This window comes from Calliphora vicina, chromosome 4 (assembly GCF_958450345.1).
Source record: "Calliphora vicina chromosome 4, idCalVici1.1, whole genome shotgun sequence".
Lineage (NCBI taxonomy): Eukaryota > Metazoa > Arthropoda > Insecta > Diptera > Calliphoridae > Calliphora > Calliphora vicina.
This window is the reverse complement of record NC_088783.1, coordinates 60,392,297-60,407,708: the sequence shown is the minus strand read 5'-3', so window position 1 is coordinate 60,407,708 and position 15,412 is coordinate 60,392,297. Positions and strand designations below refer to the sequence as shown.

The 15,412-nt window shown below is 28.1% G+C and overlaps 2 non-coding genes across 2 annotated transcripts; both read right to left on the bottom strand.

Annotated features, from left to right (window-relative positions):
* Positions 1–12,201: 12,201 nt before the first annotated feature.
* Positions 12,202–12,297, bottom strand: TRNAY-GUA (transfer RNA tyrosine (anticodon GUA)). Its single transcript has 2 exons — positions 12,261–12,297; positions 12,202–12,237 (listed from the first exon to the last, which is right to left on the bottom strand). It is a non-coding gene; the product is annotated as a tRNA-Tyr (tRNA).
* A 251-nt stretch (positions 12,298–12,548) lies between these two features.
* On the bottom strand, positions 12,549–12,644 carry TRNAY-GUA (transfer RNA tyrosine (anticodon GUA)). The gene is made up of 2 exons: positions 12,608–12,644; positions 12,549–12,584 (listed from the first exon to the last, which is right to left on the bottom strand). It is a non-coding gene; the product is annotated as a tRNA-Tyr (tRNA).
* Positions 12,645–15,412: the final 2,768 nt, after the last annotated feature.

The window sequence follows — 15,412 nt, the reverse complement described above, 5'->3', positions numbered from 1 at the left end:
TACACCTCCGTTTTGTTTATTTGCTCTACAAAAAGAATCTTAACATTAAATGGATGAGTCCAAAATGCCCAGTAAGTATGAGTATTAAATTAAGCCGAATTAGCATAAACATTTGCTGGCTGCCCTTTGGTTATGAAAAAAAAATTAAAGTCATCTAATAATTTGCATATTGTGGTTTTTGCTTTTCTTTTTTTCATTAAACTTTACACACAAACACCAAAAACTAAAAGAAAAAATCACAAAAAGAGTTAAATTTAACCTACTAAACTAATTTTTGTTTTTGTATACATTTAACAAAAGCCATACTGCAGTATAAAGCACACGCAAATGCCGGTCAAATAATAATAATAAACGGTAGTAATGAAAAACCAGTAAAAGGTAAAGCTTTTTTTAAAGCTTGCAGCCATAACATAGGTTAACGCTGTTACCGTTACATTAAGTTTTACAGAAAATTTTAAAACTTAAACTGTTAATAAGTGCCCTCTTTTGTTTAACAATATATGCTGGCATTAGAGCTTTAAGTTCTAAAGCTTTTAAAAGTTATTATTAACATAAAGTCCAAAAAATGTTATATAACAGAAAAAAGTTATCGGTTTAGAAACTTGCAGTTAGATATGAAAAAGCTTTTGCATAAACATTTGCTACAGAGCTTTCGATTAAGCTTAAAATTATTTGTCAGCAAAGAAATGTGTATTTACTATTGGCAGTACATGTCTACTGAATAATTGTTTAAATATTAAAATTAAAATAAAATAACACTAGGGTACTTTTAAAAAGAAATTTGTATGGGACTTAAGATTCCTTCAAATATGTATTTGACAACATTAGCACGGCTTCATAAAATCATTTCACTTTGAACATGCAGTTTTTTTTAGCAAAGAAAATACTTTATTTAGAAATATTTCACAGAAAAATGAAATTATCTATCAATTATTCAGCTTTCAATTACTCAACAATGACTATATCGAGCCCTTAGCGCCAAATTATCGTATGCGACAAAACACAAATTTTACAGGAGAATTTTTTTTCGATTATTTTGAAATTTATGCATAGAATTAAAAATGTTATGATGCCATATAATATATTTCGTTCAAGCTATTTGTCTATTTTTCAAAAATATTTATAACTTTTGAGAATTAAAAATTCATGGAATACTTTATTGAAAAATATGACAAAAATTATTTTTTATTGAATTTTTGCATAGATACAAATTTTTCGAATTGAAATAAAATATTTATTTATGAATAGTTTTTAATGAAATTTCACAGTTGTGTAAAATTTTCCATTTAAAATGGAAAAATGAAAACGAATTTTGAAATTTATTATCAGCAATCCCGCAATTCCCAAAAAAGTGTTGAAAAATCCCAAAAATGGAAATTTGCAGTTTTTTATCTATAATATCCATACCAGGGTCGTAGTTATCGGAATCCTTTAATTAAAAGCATATTGGGCCATCTAAAATCGGTTATTATATTTTAATATCGAATATGCGATTTGAGAATTTTAGGCCTAAAGTTTAATTTTATATAAAAAATAGGTGTTATTTGAATGGACCTGGTCCCCTGGTACCAAAATTTTTTTTAATTTTTTTCATTCAAAATATTTTATGAAAACTTAGCTTCCAGAAAGTATAAATTCCTTATACATCCTCTTAGACATTTTTTGCGATAACTTAAAAAGAAAAAAAAGTTATTTTTTCCCAAAAAAATAGCGAAAAATCGGATTTTAAAAATTTTTTAAATTCAAATGCATATAGCTTTGGACTTAGTCATTATTTTTAAACAGTTCTTTTCTTATTTGACACATACGTATGCTGTTAGTCCAATGAAGGAAAACTGGAGAAAATCGGAAAATATTTGGATACGCTGTTATCAAAAAACTGGAGTAGGTTGGGTAAAAATGTTGAAATTTTCAAATGCGAATATCTCCTAAGCTATAAGAGACAATTGATAGCTACGACTAGGTCTTGTCTAGCACTCGATAAAAAGATTTTATGTGTGTAATTGTTTTGTAATCGGATCACAAACGTTGAAATAGGATCATTTTAAAAATGTAGGTTTTTAAAATAATCATTTTAAAAATGTAGGTGGCCTACTTTGAGGACCCTTGGTAGCGGCCCTGGTGGGCAAATGAGGTCCACGTTCAGAACTTAAACTTGAGAACACTTCTTCTTTGCTCATTCATTCAAACTAATCTAACCATTTAGAAGTTATAGATTTATTTCCCTCTTTTTTTCTAGACCATGTAAAATGTAAACATTGACTTACGATAAAATCTTACCCCCTATAATTTTGAAGTTATTAACAATTTTGATATTCTGAGAACGCTAAAACTTCAGTCGGTCCATAAAATTTTAATTTTTGCAATAAAAAAAATTTTGAAAATGTCGCTTACGATAATTTGGAGCTAAAGGCTCGATATCATGCCGTCTGCATAACTTATAAGTATGTAGTTTGGTAATGACTGACATTTACTCAGACCAAACAAAGTTTACCAAATTCATAATTAAATATTTATAAAATTTTTTATAAAATTTATTTACTTTCTCTTACAAAAGAAATGAAGAATGATTTTTCAAAGACAATTTGTAATAGATTGCTTATTTAAGTCTATTTATAAGTGAACGTGGTAAGTACTTGCCTCCAATTACATTGCCGTGAAATAATGCGTTTTTGTGTTTGTATATTTTATACAAAAAATTTTATTAAATGAAACAGATTTTCTTTTATAAAAGTGGTTAACCTTAACCCCTTCATCTAGCAGTAGGCATCTATAGCCGAAACAAACAGTCAACTTTTCGACATTTTCCGTTTTTTAAAAGGTCGACTTTTCGAACTTTCGACCTATGGTAATTTATGAATAGTCGTTAAACCTTTTTCCATCTTTCTGGCAATATATGGCTTTTGTGCCAAAAGAACAGCTCATATTTGAGGTCAGGAACAAATCAAGCCATTTTCGGATACTCTGTTCCAAAGTGAAGAGCATCCAAGAGAGAGAGAGCGTTCTGCTTCGATCGAAACAAATAGTAGTCGAACTGGGCAAGGTCTGGACTATAAAGCAGGTGAGGCAAAACTTCCCAATCACTTCATTCTAAATATTATTTAACAGGTATTGCAACCTGTGGCTGAGTGTTGTCATGATGGAATATTACGGTTTAATGATTGACAAAATCAGTCGAGTTTGGTAAAATTTCCGTGTGATGGTCTGGTCAGATTTCAGTAGCTCACAATACAGAGCATTGCCTGCACCATGGATTTTTGTCATTGGTGTCGATTCGTCTGGTTGGCCAGGCTTCACGTATGATCTCTTACGCTTTTCTTTTATAGCGTTTAAGCAGAATTCCCGCATATGTTGCTTTGGTGGCACAAAATTCGACATTTTCGAATCAAAAAAAACTTCGTACTTTACACTATAATGTTCAATAACGAAGTGAGAATAAATGACAGATATGTCAAAATGACGTAAGTTATTAAAAACAAAAACCACGTTTAAAAAAATACGCCTACTGTTGTGAATCCCGCATTTTTAAAATATACACCCAATAGTAATTTTTTAAGGCTAATTTTGCTCTCAAAATAAATACAATTAAATATTTTTTTTGTATTGAGTATGTATGCGTATGATTAATATATGATTATAAAAATAAGTATACATACTTAAGTAAATGGATATTCTCAAAATTCAATGTTAATGTTCTAAATTCTTTAAAATTAAAAACATATATAAATTTCAGAAGAGGAACATAGGGGGCTCTCGAGATAATTGAAATTTATTGATATATTTGAAAAAAATAATTTACGTTTTTCTGTATATTTTTATAACTAATTGTATAATTTTATTAAACTAAGTCTTATATTAATCCCTGAGAGTTTATATTCTAATATATTACTTAAAAACACATTAACAGAAATAGGATAATTAGTATGATTAAGTTCTTTAAAAAGGGAAATCTTAAAATTCATGTCCTTAATTTTTGTAATTTGTTTGCATAAAAATTAGGTTTTAGTGACAAAAAATAAACAAAAGAATTGTGTTTATTATTTAGGATAACGGAACAAGTCGGGTATCCGCTAGTCTCATATAAATATTACAATCAGTTTTAAATTTAACATCAATAATCCTCATATACACATGAATCACCACACATAATTTCATGAAGACAAAAATCGTATAAATATCTTTATCGAACCAAAATCTTACACAACTCAGTTGTCTTCAAAAATCATACTATTGGATTTTCTGCAGACCAATACATATTTGGTCATAGCTGACATATAACTCATAATTATACGATGCTACTATATAAAGCCCAGATCCGGAAATTACGTTATCCTCCTCAAAAAATAGGAGGTATATTGATTTTGTCTCTACGTTTGCAAACCCTCAAACTATTGAAATTCTAAGACGATCTAGCTATGTCCGTCCGTCCGTTGAAGGCACGATAGGTCCAAAAATTAAGGACTTAGGGGTATGAAACTTTCCTTCTTGTTGTTCAAAAATATTTGGTGTTGAAAACGGACAAAATCCGACGTTCAGAAACAATTAAAATAGCATGAGACTAAAAACCCTAATTTTATAATGGACATCGCAACGTTTGACATACATAGTTTGATTAGCTCTAAAATTAATAATACAAAAAACTTAAAGTTTAAATTAAAGAAATTTAATTCTATGTCGAATCTTATATACCCTTTACCAAATAATACTACACAGAGAAAACAGATTCGTGATAGCAACCGAATTTGTTGCCAATCGAATGATACTATCTTAGTGACCGAATTTTACAGTTGTACAGTTTGGAAGGGGTAACTAAAGTTTGGTTGCCTCAACTGAAATTCTTCTTTATCAACTGACTTTTTGTTGTTAGAACTGAAAAATTCTATGTGTGCAACCGAGTCATTCGATTGGAAACAAATTCGGTTGCTATCACGAATCTGTTTTCTCCGTGTATATAAAAAAAAATTATTAAAAAAAAAATTTTTAATTTTAAAAAAACTTAAAATTTAATTTAAATTTATTAGTGAAAAAAAGTTATGGGAAAAAAATATTTTTTCTTGAAAAAAAACTAGGGTTAAGAAATAATTTTCGCGATTTTGACCCACTGTGGGTGCGACTTACTGTGGCGTTACATACATGATTCATACATCAATATATCGGTAATTCTACGGGCTTGGTTGCTATTTAAAATCGACAAAATCGGCCCACAAATGGCTGAGATATAAACCGGGACGACCTCGGGAAAACTATTTTTTAACACAATTATTTTTTCACAAAAAAAATTTGTTTCTCATAAATTTTTTTTCACAAAATTATTTTGGAAAAAAAATTAAATTATGTTTACCTAAAAATATTTAAAATTTTTATTTAAAGTATAATTTGGTGAAGGGTATATAAGATTCGGCACAGCCGAATATAGCTCTCTTACTTGTTTTAAGACCGACAGAACTTATAAATAATATTCTACAGAAATAAGTTTCAAAGACGACCTAATTTGATGAAGATCGGTTCATAATTGGTCATATTTCTCACAAAGGCTTACATCCGAAAATCATTTTATTTTCGTTAATGATTTTCGGATTAAAATTTTAAAAGAAAATTATTTTGGTCAGTTGACCGATTATAATTTCTTACTTGTTAGTTCTTACGTTAATATTATTAGATTTCCCTTCACAATGTTTATAATTTGTTAAATTAGTTATGATTTTGTTAGATTTCATGAATGTATTTCTGTAAAATACTAAACTCCATTTTTATTATACTAAAATTTTTATAAACAAAAGCAATAAATAGAACTTATGATTATTGATCAAAACTTATTTTTATTTAACTCGATTTATTTATATTCTATAAAAATGTTCTTCAAATCCCTATTATTTATAGGAAGTTATTAAATTAAATTGAAAAATTATGCGATAAAAAAGATAAACTTTAATTAGATTTTGTTTAAATTTTTTTTTATTTTAGTCAGTTCATAAAATTTAATATTTATGTCTTTAAAAAAATACAAATTTCAATTATATATTGTAGTACAAAGTTGCTTTTGTAAAAATGAAGAATAAAAACACAGTATCCAACTGTTTTAAATGATAATAATCGCCTTTTTGGTTAAACACAACAAAAGAAAAACATTTAATGTTGAAAATGAAGTCACGACCTGCCTCAATATTTAAGAGAACAAAAAAACCAAAAAAAAAGAAACACAAATACAAACAAAAAGGATACAAGCAGCGTACACAAACAAAAATATACAAAATATAGACATGGCAGTCGAAAACGGCTAAGAAAACATACGAATGGTAAAAGAACAACAAACAAAACGTGTTTAAATTTTAAAAGATGTTGATACTACAAACACACACACACTCACGCAAAATGTCACTACCACCACGAAAATGAAAAATAAAAAAGAGCAACAACAGAAAAATATTTAAATTAGTAAAAAATGTCTGCTAAAAAGATACCGACAAAAATATTTACATGCTTACAAACAAACATACACAAGCTTCCTACATCATCATCATTATTATCCTTTTTTAATGTTTTCAACATTGATAAACACATGATTTGAGTTGTTTCCCTTTCTACATACATCCACAGATATGTTGTGTTTTGTTCGATAGGAATGTTAAAGGATTTAAAGGATACTGCCAGTATGTTACACTCACAACATGTTGCTGTTGGATGCTGGGTTAAAATGTTGCAACTAGACCATGATAATGATGTTTGTAACTTGACAAAGTTTCTTCGTCATCGTATCAGCATGTAAAAATATAGCTAAAGGTATTTCACTTCAAATTATTTTAAAATCAGTTAAATGTAAACTTTTGAACGATACGGTTATAAATACGCAAGCCAACCAAAAACAAAAGGATAATACAACCAACCATCATAAGCAGTAAATAAAGGATTACAAAAACAAAAGCTTTAAGGATAAAGTGCAGACTTTAGCAAAGCAAACAATATTAAAACTAAAACAAAAAAGTTGAAGCAAATTAAACAAGAATAGTTTTGAAGTGTTTAAATAAATACAAGTACTAACAAATCTAATGAAAAATAAGATAAGAATAAATTTATAAGAAATTAAAAAGAATAATAAACATAGTGAACAGGTGATTAAATTCTATATTATGGAAAAAAAATATAAAATTAGTTAAGTTTATCTAAACGTATGAATAAAAGAATATAAAATCAAAAAGATAAATTTATTACTTAAAGTTTTATTGAAATGAGCGCATGATTTTGTGGCGATCAAAACCGGAATAAAATGATAATTCCATACATGAAATAAAATAATAGACAGTGCTTTCCAGAATTTAACTATTTTCACCAGAATTCGTAAAAAAGCTTTTAAAAACGAAAATTGTGTAAAAAATTTGTTCAACTTATAAAAATGTAAATCTCTTATCTGTTTTACCAGCCGTTTGTGTCATTTTTCCTGGCATACTTTAAGGAGCTACATAAATAAAAATGCTTTATAAAACAACCATGTTAAACTGATGTAAAAACAAAACGATCACATGTTGGTGTATTTTGTTGTAGAAAAATGTTTCTTTTAAATAAAATTCTTGCATATTTTAAGGGGCTGATTTTAATAATCGTATTAATAACTGTTAAATTCAATTACATTGAGAATTAAAATTTTAATACAGAATTTAAAAATTTGTACATTCCATAAAACCATTTCCATCAAAACAAATTATTTAGCTTCATTAAAATGCTTTTATTTTGAAAGAATTAATTATTAAATTAATTCATAATGGATAATAATAATTCATTAATATAAATTAAAACAATCAACAATTCAACCTTTTAATGGTAACATTTTTGTTAAATCAAATCTAATCCAAATTAAAAGAAAATATTTTATCATTTAATTTGTTTACTCTTTGTAATGGATTTGAATTAAAGAAAAAATCAATGATTCTATAATTTGCAGTACTATAGAATTAAGCCTGTAAATTAATTCTATGAGAGAAGAAATTTAACCCTTTGACAACGAATGGGACACATATGTCCCAATTGCTTTTTTCATTATACAGCCACAATTTACATTGGATTTTGATCTAAGCGGTATCGTTCGATAAAAAACAAATGTTTTCTTTGGTATTCGTGTTAAAATTAAGGTTATGTTGATTCAGTTAGGCTTAAGGGCTTCTCAAAGTCAGAGATTTGTATTTTCTTTTGGAAAATTTTTAGAATTCTTATATCTCGAGTTCTAATTGATACTGTTGGATAAACTTTTAGTATTAAATGCACCAATGACTTATGTCAGTTTATTGACCAACGCATTTTGAATCGGTTCTCTACTTTTCACGGGGGGAACTGAAAATATGATGGGACATATGTGTCCTATTCATCGTCAAAGGTAAAAATAAAGGACATTTTTCTTTTAAATTTTTTTATTTTATTTAATATTTTATAATTGAAAAACAATGAAAAGACAAACAATTCAGTAAACAAAATTTAAAAAAATACAAAATAATCAATTAAAATTATGAAATCCTGTAAATGGCTCATAAAATCTAAATCAAAATCGAACTTAGTTGTGATAAAATTCAAAACAATTTCTGTTCCAGTAAAGCACATTGGTTTTTTTACATGTGAAACAATTTTTGTTTGTTTGACTATCAATTTAGTTATTTGACCTGACTCCAGCATTATATCTTGTTTGATAATGTCCAGCTAAATCCATCAAAAAACAAACGAACATAAAATCTGATCTTCGATTGATCATAAGTTTATATAATAATATTGATTGTATCATTGGAAATGTTATCGAAATATAACATTTTCTAGGTCTGCTGTCATATCTTGATCCACGGCTTCGCCAATGTCAACCTCTCTCTGTGCCTTTTCGCCAGTGTGTATATCAGTTTTATATAAATAACCAATTTAAACTCGTAAAGACTCTCCTCCAGCTTATGAGTTTCTCTTTCATATACTGCGGCCCTTATATTTTACCATATGCTCGTCTATAGACTGATAATTATTTGCCTTGGGTCAAAGTTTTTCCAAATGCTGAGTTGAAATTATTTATTACTGGTCGTATTTTGAGGGCTCAATGGTATAATTGGTCAACGGCTTAGCTGTTCAGCATTGTTAGCAAAATGTAAGCTTGAAAGAATATTTTCAAAACTGTAGCAAATCATAACCTTGGACATAAACGGTACTGAATATATTCCATCGTGGACCAGTACAATTTTATTTCTGCCAACTTGTGGATACTCATTCTTCTTTAATTCTTCTTTACTTATGGAAAATATTATACCGTTCTGCTCACAAGAACGTTTCATTTGGGGAATTATGTACTTTATTAGTGTGTCGAACTCTCAAACTGTATTAAACACTTCTAAAATACCTTTGGGTATAAAACCTGCCCGTATATGCAATCAGGGTCGGTATAAGCTTCGAAACGTAATTTTTGATTGGTTTTTTATTCTAAATTTAACTAAAAATTCTTTGTAAATAAAGCGAAAAAAAGCTCTTAATTGTTCAATGCATTTTTTCCCAAATATTTACCTTTGACGGCGAATGGGACACATATGTCCCATGATTTTTCTCGTAGAAGGAGTAATAATTTTTAAATTTTGACAACACTTTAGTCTCGTAATGTCACCTATCCGAGTAAGAAACCGCAAAAAAATTTTAAAAATTTCCAGCAGAAAATTCTTTGTCGTCAAAGGGTTAATTTTATTTGAAAAATTTAATTATTAATTATTTCCTTCGATCTTTTGACGGAGAACACTTAAATCAGCAATAGAATTTTTCGAAATACTAACGAATATTTATTTTTTATAGTAGGATTAAAAGTTTTTGCATTTATAAAGTCCATTAAAAAAATATAGTCCAGTAAAATATGAGAGCGGATTTTTGTCTATCTTTTTAATAAAGTTTCTCATTATATTTTCTTATAAGTGCAGTAAATAAACCCTTTTGGAAAAATAATGGGTCATGACAGTATAATTACCAAAGAGTAGTAAAACCCTATACTCAATTTGGCGATTTATGTGACATATTTTTTTTACGAGTCTCAAAACATTCTGAAAATCAGTGGGCCCTCAAAAAAAGGTGTCATCAGGTGTAGGCCAACAGCTAAAATAGACTTGGTGATACCGATTAACTATATATAGCAATAATATAGCTAAGAGTCCACCAAACAATTTTTGTTTAAATTTTTTGACAAAAAATAGCTTTTTCGTGTACTTTTCTTGAAAAAAAAACTTGGAAGAAAATTTTTTGTTCACTTTTTTAGAATAACTTACAGGGACTCCTAATTTTTTACTAACAATTTGAGCAAAGTTGTAGCTATGGTAAAGCTGAGTTGTAGCTATGGTAAAGCTCTTGTAAACATATCAATGCAATCGGAATGTGTCTAGGCACTCTAAATAGCTAACAAAGATAACTTTGTTTCTTAAGAATTTTATTTTTTTTTACTATATTTTGACGCAAAGACAAAGATTTTTCATTAAGAAAGCATGATCAAGTGCTCACTTCTATGTCGTTCTGTATTATATACTCGACTGAAGTGTTTTTGAGTATGTTTCCATATGAGGAGTCGCAGAACAAAAGGTACTTTTTCGAAAATTTAAAATTTTTGGGAAAATGAGTTTTATTTATTTCGCCCCCTTAAAAAACTGCATGAACCTGGAAATGATAACAAGTTTCTTACCTATCAATAGATACATCTAACTGCCATAAGTCACCACATTAAATGTTAAGGATGTTTGATATAAAACCATTTTAATATCGGAAAAAGAACCTTTTGTTAAAAAATAAAGAAAAAACAAGTACGTTTTGTTGAAAACAAAATTAAAAAGTATGTTTTTTATGCGTTTTTTAGCGATAATATTTTAAATGAATGTTTTTAATCCTGATCTAATACATAAACAAATTACACATTGAAATTAAATAATTTTTTTTTCGTTTTATGCTAGTGTTGTACGTTTTTTTAAGCACAAATTTTTTAGACACCCATTTACATTAGTAAAAAAATTAAAAAATTTTTGCGGACTTGATTTTTTCTAGAAGATTTCAATCCAAGTATTATAAAAATACCAAAAAACCAATTTTTCATAAGATGCGAAAAAGTACGTATTACCAAGTCTGAATTAGCTGTTGGCCAAAAAATGGTGACACGTTCTGTTAAGGCCACATTGGCTATCAGAATCTTTAGAGACTCATAAAAAATTGCTCGCCAAAATCGCGAAACTGAGTATAGAGATTTACTACCCATTGGTAGTAGTGTCGAACATATACTGTCATGACCGTGAGTTTTTTCCACTGTTGCACTGTGTACTTGATCATTTGAATAAATAGACACTTCAACATGTTTTACATCATTTAAAGATCATTTAAATTTAAGGGCCAATTCTAAAGTTCCACATCTTGTTTACGAATATAATGTTTCTCAGTTCTAAAAATATGAATTGGTCCATTTCAGTTTGGGTCCGAAATATGGAGAATATAGGCGGAAATTTAAAAATTAAAATACATTTTTTTTTTTTTAAACAATGTCATCGGATAGCTTCTTGTAATTGCTAACGGAATTTATGAAAGGATTACGAATAGTTTATCGGAAAAAAAGACAAAACTTAATAAAAAAAACTGAACGTTTTATGATACTACAATAAAATAATCTGTTATATCAAAATTTAAAAACATTTAAGTCGAAAATGTGATCAAATTTATAAGTGAGAGGTATAAAAGTCAACAATCTGCATTTTCCGTGAATTTATCTAATAATGACATCTAAAGGCACGTATCACGTAACACCCTTTATATAGAGACAACTGGAAGACAAGCTAGACGAACAAACAGATATTATATCCATTAAAAAAGAACCACAACATTTGTATCCTTCGAACCGGATTTGAACCAGCGACCTATGGATTTCTTCGTTAGTTCACAATAATACTACAGTCCACCGCTCTACCAACTGAGCTATCGAAGGTTTTCTTTATTAAGAAAATTTTGTTAAGAATATTGAAAAGCTGCAGATGGAAAAACAAAATATTAAATATTGCAAAATATTGGCCTATGTGATCTAGAGAACGGACCAATTTTCGATCCAAATATGAATCAAATGTGATCAAAATTTACATTAAATTTATTGTTTTAAAATCGTATATGGTCTTTGAGCATGGTTTTATGACATTTTTAGTTAGACAGTTTAGTGAAATGTAGTTATATAAAATATTTAAATCCTTCGAGCCGGATTTGAACCAGCGACCTATGGATTTCTTCTTTTGTTCACAACAATACTACAGTCCACCGCTCTACCAACTGAGCTATCGAAGGTTCTCTTTTCTTTGAATATAGTTCAGTTTACTTCACCGCACCACAAACAAAAACAAAAACTGCAAAATTGCATCAATATTTTTAAACACGAAAACATAACCTCCGTTCTAGGCTGATACAAGACCTAACTTAAATAATGCATTAATATATAATATATTAAATAGGAGCTGATCATATAAATAAAAAATCACGCCGATACCTTATGCCGAAAATAGATTATTTTGTTAACATATAAATACAAAATATTTGAATCCTTCGAGCCGGATTTGAACCAGCGACCTATGGATATCTTCTTTTGTTTGAAATAATGCTACAGTCCACCGCTCTACCAACTGAGCTATCGAAGGTCTTAGTTTTTGCTAAAATGCATTTCAAATGGGCAGATTATTGCACAAACATTTATCAGCATATGGGCCAGTAGGTCATTTTGTTTAAAAATATATTATTAAGATAAGAACAGTTTCAAAAATAGACGAAAAATAGTCGCAGCTAAATTAGAAAGAATATTAAATGCATATCAAGAAAATAGAATTCTACATTTGATTGATGTAGCGCGATAGAACTTGAAATTGTAAAAAAGAACACAAAAAAATAATTTTTTATCAAACAATTTTTTTTTTTTGAAAGATCAATACAAAGATTAAAGTTTGAAAATGATCAGTGTTTAAAAAGCTACGATAACTAACAAGTTTTTAACTATTGCTACAACTACTGCTTCAAAAAAGTGTATGTAGCGGTAGCAGTAGCATTTATCTTTTTTCGTTTTCTTGTTTTTTTTAAACTACTGCTACCTTCAAAATATAAAACTCTTAACAGAGCAGTAGTAATAAAACATGAATTGTAAATGGAGTAGTAGCATAAAAATACAAATCATTGCTACTGCTCTATATCGAGTTTTAATTTTTATTATTTAGAAATAAGGTAGCAGTTAAGTATCAGTTGATGTAGCAGTTAAGGTAGCAATAAAAGTAGTCAAAAAAGAAAATCTTCAGTCATAATACCAAAATTGACAGAATGAAATGTCGTGAACAACATGAACAATTTTGGCTTATAAGGAATCAGTTGTTGCTAGTTTATCAGAGAGGTACATCTCGCCCAGATCAATGTCATGCACATTTTCAAACAAAAAATCATTGATCATGGTGCAGTAATGATTTCAATGGTCCGATAATACCACCAGTGTGTAGAACTTGAAAAGCGACCTAATTGGGGTTGTAGTCCTAGATGAGGACATACAAAAACCGTTTTCAAAGATTTTGAAACACCCTCAAAATTTTGGTCGTAGTACTTTAGTACCTCTAACTCACACATTTTTAGACCGATTTCAAAATTTTAAACAATTGTGGATAAACAAGGAATTAGGCTTTCATAAAATGTATGCACAAAATGTATATCAAAAAAAATGCGTAGGTTTTTATAAAAAGTTTCGCTTTATTTTTTATTTTTTTGGTAATTTTTCATATTCAACAATAGTTAATTTAATTTGTTTCTATGAAAACCTATTCTTTTTTGCACAGTGTTTTAAAGATAACTTTATATGGGAAAAAATTAGATATTACTTGTTAAAATCGGTTTATATTTGCAAAAGATATTAAACTTTTTTGAAAAAAGTTCGAAAAAATTTACCTTGTAAATTCAAAATATTTTTTTTCTACAGTTTTTTCTTTATTTTTATTTATATGCGCTGGGGGAGAAAATACTAAAAATGGTGTTAATTGAAAGTTGTATAACTTTTAGAATTTTCATCCGATTTGAATAATTAAAACCATTTTTTGTTAAGAACTTTCTATATACGTTGGTATACATTTTTATAAGCTTTCATATCAAAATAAGCAATGAAAAGCGACTAAATTCAAAAAAATTGATAAATTTTGTTTTTCTTTTAGACATTCTTAACAAAAACAATACTTATAACTTAAAAATGTATCAAAAAAATGCACGTCATTTTAAAGCGTAATCAGTTTTCTTTCCAAACCCCATAAAAAATTTAAAGTCGGACAAAAACTGACTAAGCTACAGGTCGATATGTCGACGAACATCTATGAAAACGGTTTTTTCAGAATAACTTCTGAATTTGAGGGTGTTTCTGAAATTTTTAGAGAGAATTTGTAATGTACTCAGCAAGACCTATAACCCACGCTTGGCCGTTTTCCAAGTTTTTTTTCCATCATAGCACCGTGTAATTTTAGAGCTAATTAAACTATGTCAAACATTGTGATGTCCATTACAAATTTATGTTTTATAGGCATCCTTCTATTTTAGTTGTTTTTTTACCTTTTTCAACACATTTTGACCTTTTCCAACACCAAAAATTTCTGATCATTAAGAAAATTTAAGTTTTTCAAACATAGTGAAAAAATCAAGTTGACTATATATGATTCAAACAAAATTTCGTTTTGTGATATATTTTCCTATATAACTTATGTCTGTTGAATTTTGTATGGATGCTGCTATTATATAGACATTTATGTATCATAGAAAAATATTCCGGGAAGACATTTGGGAGAAATCATTTACCGAATTTAAATAGAATAGAATGAAACTAAATTAAGTTCTAACAGCAACAATATTTTAACCAACAAAAAATATTCGATTATAATTTTTTAATTGATAAGAAATTGATAACTTTTTAATAATTTATTATCATCTTGGCTTTTGGCTTTTGAGACTAACTATAATATACACTTTAAATCAAATAACAAGGCTAAAACGTTACAATAAAGAAACAATTTTATAAGAAAATTTTTATGAAGTAATTTTAAAAATATTAATTTGAAATATTTTGTTATCATAAAAAAATGTAAAATAAAATATTTTTTCAAAAAGTTATTCGGAAATACACAAAATACAAATTTTCAGACACTGGCTAAAGAGCAACATGATGTTATCTAATGAAAAAATCATTTCGCTTTATTCTGCAGACACAATTTTTATTTTGCACTTTTTCTATTACAGGCAAATCCCTGTATAACGAACGATATATTTTCAGGCCCATTCGTTAAATTGAAAAATTCGTTATATCGAGATTTTTTATTTTTTAATTTTGGACATAGGTTGGATGAGTGGTTTGACATTAGGAAGCATGAATATCGTCCAAATTTGTATATCTTTAGTA